This window comes from Opisthorchis viverrini (genome assembly GCF_000715545.1).
Source record: "Opisthorchis viverrini unplaced genomic scaffold opera_v5_6, whole genome shotgun sequence".
NCBI classification, from domain to species: Eukaryota; Metazoa; Platyhelminthes; class Trematoda; order Opisthorchiida; family Opisthorchiidae; genus Opisthorchis; species Opisthorchis viverrini.
The window spans coordinates 4,444,908-4,451,851 of record NW_008751662.1 but is presented as its reverse complement, the minus strand read 5'-3'; positions in this window follow the sequence as shown (position 1 = coordinate 4,451,851).

Genomic DNA, 6,944 nt, shown 5'->3' with positions numbered 1-6,944 from the left:
GTGAGTAGTCAAATGGGGACTCACGAATGTATAGGTTCACTAGTCCACTACACCGATCCAAATGCAGTAGCTGGCTGTGAAAGGAAATATTCACTTGTCGAAATTTCCCACAGATGGTTCCACGTGACTGATATATACCACGGTAGAAAAATTATTCACGGCTAAGCAACGTCACAGGGATTTATTGTGACGTTAAACAGTGGACACAAACACAGAGATTTAGTCCCACTGCTTCAGCAGTCAATAAACAGTTCAACGGAGCGTAAATACACCCGTTCAGCAAGAAGTTAGCAGGTCGCACCGGAAAATTGTGTATTCGTAACATTAAAACAAACGTCATGATACAATGTGGACGACAGTTACAAAGTGTGGTTTAAGTTCAGGAAGAATGGTAAATGTGACAACGGATTACAGACACTACTTTCGAAATATGGCGTATGATTTGCTAAACAGATTCTTTATTATTTACTTCACCTCTGAAGTTTACTCAGCTTCCCATTGTCACACCTTTATTTGGCCAGTCTTTCTACATTGCGTTGGGATTTTGTATTTGAGGTGATTTTATTTGAAGTTCTGAATAGAATTTTAAGCCTTCTTTGTGACGCATATTTTGAATACAAAGAAGCGAACACAATCAAATGTTATGGCAAAATGAATGACCTACAAATATGCACGTACCAGAATTGCAATGGACTCTGTCAGTACCCTAACGGTGATAACAGAACAACAACTTTTATTTGTTGATTCAGTGAGTTGTTGTTACCTTAGACTAAGCATCCTTTGGTGCTTGACTATTTTCATGCTATCAGAACTTGACTACAATACCAAAAACTGGTATAACGCTGAGTTGCTCGGAGTCAGCCTTTCTGTGAACGGCATTGTCCATTCTGACACGTTATTTACTACAGATTTTCTGTAAATGTACTAGTTAGTATCACTAATGATAGTTCGACCGAATGCTGAATCGATGAGAGTTTGGATCCCTGTTTGCTAATTAGAACACATCTGTGTCACTCTTAACCAACTAGTCTGGATAATATTCTTATTAGCTAATGAGGTCTCATGATTAGCACTGTGCACCACATTCTGCGGAACAGAATGAGAGACATCGATCCAAAAAACAGCTACCACATCTGGACATAATTTACAAGAAACAGTCAGTAGAAGGGAAGAAAATTTGTCCGAAAGAATAGATGGTCGGAAACCTATTTTTTTTCTAATTTATAAAAACTTGACTATGGTGAAGATCATTTAAGCGAGGTACTGGAAAGCCGTAAACCAAGCTCAAAATTTAGCATTCTTCGTTTCGATTCACTTGTATTGCTGTGCGAACTTGCGTTGGCCGAACGATTTATTAAAACAATGAAGCACAAGTGTTGAACACTAACGCCATTCTATCGATGATGGTAAAAATGATGATAATTTATTAAACCATGAGCCCCGATGAAACCACGCAAGACGGGTATCGTCAAGGTAACTTAGCTCCTCTCGTAGAGATAGTAAGTGCTCTCAGGAACAATGCTTGCGACATCACTATTTGATCCCCGGAATTAAGGGGTGTACCTGCACCTCCGAATGTACAACACCACCATCAGAAAGCCTTGAAAAATGTTCACTACTTGGCAACCGTTCTTGGGCGGCCGAAGCTATCCGTTTGTTAGTTCTGCTGCATATGAGAAGTTAAGGAACACGAGCTTAAGCTTAATTCGAAAGGTAGACAAAATTAACGTATGACCGTTCATAGAAATTCATATGCTTTACACGCACTTTTGGTGTACCCATGACATTCGATTTCCGACATTTCGTGACCGTTGGATTGGACAGCTTTCATCTCATAAATAGGTGCGTGAAATCCACATTTGTGGCAACTGTATAGGTTGAAAAACCAGTTTTTTTACATTAAACTTCAAAAGTTCTTCCTCCCTGGCTCTGTGACCTCGTGAGACTTTGAACAGCCAATACGATGGTCCACCTCACGCATCTTGGTCCACGTGGTCGAAGTCGCTAATTTCTTGATCATAGAACTAGACCCGTTCAGGCTGTTATCTCCTGTGCCGTTCGCTTAACTGGTGAATTTGGCTTCAAACTCATGGTAACCCTTTAAGGTGATATCATTAGTGTGTATTAGATTAATTTTCCGTTTCTTCCGGAAGGGTGCCAGAGGGTACACGAGAGATGACGATTCCCTTGTCAGTACCGTGGTTGCCAGAGTGACCGCCTTGCTGACCAACAGCTGATTCCCTCTGAATTATCTGATCCTGTCACCAAATTGGTGTTCAGTTGGCCTGTCCCGGATAGATAAGCTTGTTGAGTTTGTAACGAAACCCTCTGTTTATACATGTCAAGTCCTTGGTTTTTTTCTAAATTTTAGCTGCGTCCCCTTTTGTCTTCATTTGTAGGTACCAGAGATAATGAATAAGGTTTTCTAACACCTGCATTATGGGCAGTTTTGCCCATCATAATATCTGTGACAGTCCGTTTAGTTGGTTAGGTGCAAAAGAGCATGTTGGTGTGCTTGTCCCAATCATTGAAGTACTGGCGCAATCTTACACATGTAACGCCGCGTCTACAAAGCCTAAGCATTCAGGTTACTTTTTGATAATCCATTACACAGCTGCGGACTTTGACGGACCCGTTGCTATTTCAGTGTGACGCTTGTTCTGCTCAGGCGATCTGCCTGCCTAATCTGAGTCACGGTTGCACCGGTGTATTTTCGTACACTAGTGCCAGGAGCATTTGGCCTCAACTTCAAACCCGTCTGTCACGCACACAAATCCAATGAAAGTATTACTAGTGAAAGGAAGAAGGCCTCCGCTGCGGAGTCGTTTATTGGAAAACACTAACTAAACAGCTACTGGCTATTGGATATTGAAGAATATCTCTCATATAGATCTTGTTTATAAAAACTTAATATCCATCATCTCCTTGAACGTGTCTTTCTGAACTTTCCTGGAAATTCATTGACTGTCACTCAAATGCAAGTAAATGCTACAAAGCGACTCCACAAGTTCCGTATTTGGACGCGATGCGCATTTGTGATGAAACATACTACTCGTATACCTAATCAATAATATCGACCGTTACGCACCTTCCTAATTAAAGTTCGTTCGCATACCTCGCTTTCCATTTACCTCCGTTAGGTCGGCTCCAGCAGCTGGTCTATTCAGCCACTCTTCGGTTCTATCGTGCCACTTACGGAGCTGAGTGCAATTTGCTCTTTCCGATCCTCGACCGTCTTGAATTGTATAGACGTCCCCCCGGTGGTTGGTAACGACAAACGGATCTTGCCATCGACTACCCAGTTTCCGCGACCCCACTTCACTCCTTCCAGGATTCTGATTATCCTTCCACTTGACCTGCGTGCATATTGAGAATGGTGGTAGCTTACTACATGTCGTTTACTGCCCGGTCCTTTCCTGAACGGCGGCCAAGTCATCTCGACCTTTCCTCCTTTCTTCCTAGGCTCCTCCGGGGACAAGCGTGTTGCCGGCCACAACCCAATTTTCTGATCAGCCGGTAGGCGCGGATGACGACCGAACATCAGAATAAAGGGGGACTTGTCCATGGTTGACTGTGTGGAAGCACTATGTGAAAGCGCTAGCGAAATGAACCATTAGTAGGTCCACTTCCCAGTCACCTCCTTTGGTCACTAGTCACTCCTTGTTTGTTCGGTTCGACCATCTGTTTGCGGGTGGTATGGTGCCGTCCTTAGCCGTCTGAAGCCCAGCTTCTGCAAGCAACTCCTGAACTATTTGCTCTCGAAGCAAGTCCCCTGATTGGTCAGGATCATTTTTGGCACCTCACGGTTGATCACAATGTGATGTATTACCACTCCGCTGATCGTCGTCGCCCGCTGATTTAAACCGCCACCGCCTCAACCCACTGCGACAAGTGTTCTGTAATTACCTTGATGTGGTGATTTTCGTCATCACCGGGAAGGAGCCCGTGACGTTAATGGAACATAACTCACTGAATGCTGAGACAGGAATGGGTTTCGTGGGATTGGTTGCCCCTGTCGTGTCTTTTTTCGTCGACTGGCACCGCTAACAGGACACCACATAATCCATTACTTCACTTATCATCCCTAGCGAGTAGGTCCTCTGCCGATGGACCACATAATCCATTACCTCACTTATCATCCCTAGCGAGTGGGTCCTCTGCCGATGAAAGTAGCACGTATTGGTGAACCCCGAGTGTGACATCTCATGGCATCCCAGGATAAGTCTCCTTCTTAAGACACGAGGTAACACGCGCAGCATACATCAGGATCGGTGGTGTTCCAGGGGAACGGCAGTGCTCCAGGTCGGTCACACTTGTAGCACCGGCTGCAGGCTTCCAGGTCGGTCACACTTGTAGCACCGGCTCATTCCAGCGTGCCTCCGCGATTAACTCTCTACGGCTGCAGACCTTTCCGCAACTTGGTCCACTCCGGTCTGCAGTTCGCCTACTGGTGAACCGTCCCTACCCTCCTGCGACTGCAACGTGGCCAGGAGTGCCTCGGCTAATTCCCTTGCCAGGTGCACCAGCTCCCCCGCACTCAAGTGACCAGTTGTTCTCGCCAACCGCAACTGGGCACAAAGCGCCGGTTGCACTCATTTGATGAACTGGTCAGACAGCAACTGCTGGCGCGACACTCTTTTCAGTCCCGGCGAAGCCCAATCCAACGACTTCTGCAGGCTGGCGAAGAACACGGCCGAGTCAAACCCAAGTGCCATCCTGGCCTTCCTGAACCGCCTTATAGCCTCCTGGCGGACGGCCAGCCGGTCGAACTCCGATGCAAGAGCTTCCTTCGAGGCACCCCAATCCATCTCCTGAGGGCCTCTTCTGGCCGCATCCAGGGCCACCTTCACCCGGCCTCTGAGGAGGATCTTCAGCGTCGTCAACTTAACCCAGATGGTCTTCAGTCCAGCAGCCTCCGCAGCCTCCTCGAAGTCTTCCAGAATGGTCCGACGACCGCCTATCCTCAAATGGTTGCGGCAACGGAATTTTCATCCCTATCCTGGCGACCGCGCCATCTCAAAGGAAGAAGGCCTCCGGTGTGTATGCAAGTTGGAAAACAACAACTGTACAGGCACAGACTATTTAGAAGGGAGAAAACTCATGTACATCCTGTTCACAAAAACTGCGTACCCGTCTTCTCCTCGAAGGCGTCTTCCCGAAATTTCCTGGACATTTATTTCCCATCACTCAAACTTAGACGAGTATTACAAAGTGATTCTACGAATTCCTTAACAAATACCACCTTTCAATGTAAGTGACGCGGAATTACGAGAAAACATTAGAAGCATGCCTCATCAGTATTGTTCACGGTTACATCAGTGGTTCTGGCAGTTGCAATGCCGCATACTGTCTTACATTTGATACACACCCACTTTGCCCACATCTGTTGTGGTCCACCATTAGCTGCAGAGAGAGTCCTGTTTTGAACTGGCTCGTGATCGAGACTGGGTGTATCGCAGCAATTTAGTGGAACCGGACTGAGTTAATTCTGTAAATCAAATAAATACCGTGGGAATTGTTTTACAAATCTGAAAAAGGGAAAAAACCAAACCAATTTAGAACACACTGAGTGACCAGTTTCATGCTGTTCTTAATTTGTCACGATTCCCAACTACCATGACAGCCCGAACTGACCCTCCAAGATGCCCGTGTACGGAGCTGTCCATGCACTCAATTACGACGTCGCGATGATGCTACCGTGACTGCCGGACCCAATCCTATGGCTTACCCCTAGTTCGCATTTCTATTATTTCCTGCCCGAGAAAGTTATGCGCATCCACAAGACGATTTCATTTCTTTTGATCTGCGCCAGAACTTAAGGGCGCCGTCAACCCGATTTCCCTCTATGCTTGTGTTGCCCGTGAACCCGCTAATTCATCCAATGGAATTATCCACGGGTCGGCATACGGGTGAAATAACCCTCTACCGCACACCGTGTGCCGACCATCATTGAAAAATTCAAACTAGCTGTGGCGAATAACAGCACACCGTGTGCCGATCATCATTGAAAAATTCAGACTAGCTGTGGCGAATAACTTGCTTCCCTCGACGAGACGCCTGTCGCAACCATAGATAACTTTTCCATACAGGTCGCCACTCAGTATTCGCACAATGAAATCGATTCCGCGAAAGCTACGGCATTTTCAGTCTTACCATTCCATAGTGTAGAATGTCTACGTATATGATATATGTTCCTGTATTATAGCAAATTATCTACCGTGGCGATTTGTTTAAGTGATCGAATACCCAAAGTCAATGAACACCACCGACTGTGGATACTTCGCGAATTGTGGAAAACGTTGATTCATTCACAATGGACGGGACTTTCAGATTGTTTTCCGGCTGGAATAATCCCCTGAGCATTCTAAAACCTACATGACATTTGGGAATGCAAAATATGCGGAGGTGTATTCCTGTAAATAACTTTTGCTCGATAATTGCTGTTGCCAGTTAAAATTCCGTAGTCCACGTTCATTATTGGCAAAAAGTTCTGTAAGTTTGTTGGCAAACTGCAGGGTTCTTCATGTAGGTTTCGAATTATTCTAGGAGGACCTCTACTTTGATCAACTTATCCACATGGAACTTATGTCGATCATAGCGGAAAGCTGAGCGAACCTTGCTGACGCACACGGCTAATATGCGGCTAGGGGTCCATGATGCCTGATCAGTTGACCGGAGCGCCCCCATTTATCTGAACCGGAGAAAAGGCTCAAGATAGACGGGAAAATTTTGAGATATATTGGTCCTTTTGTGAGTAGATGTCCTTCCGGGGGGTGCTTGATCTGCGTGAGGAGTATTTATTTGTTCGTTGAAGTTCTGAAATGAAAGGAAGATATTTGTGGAGATTTCGTCCTGTAAGTGAAGCCAATCTATGCAGAAAAGCCGAGAAGCACTGTGCTTCTCGGCTTTTCAGCATAGATTGGCTTCACTTACAGGACGAAATC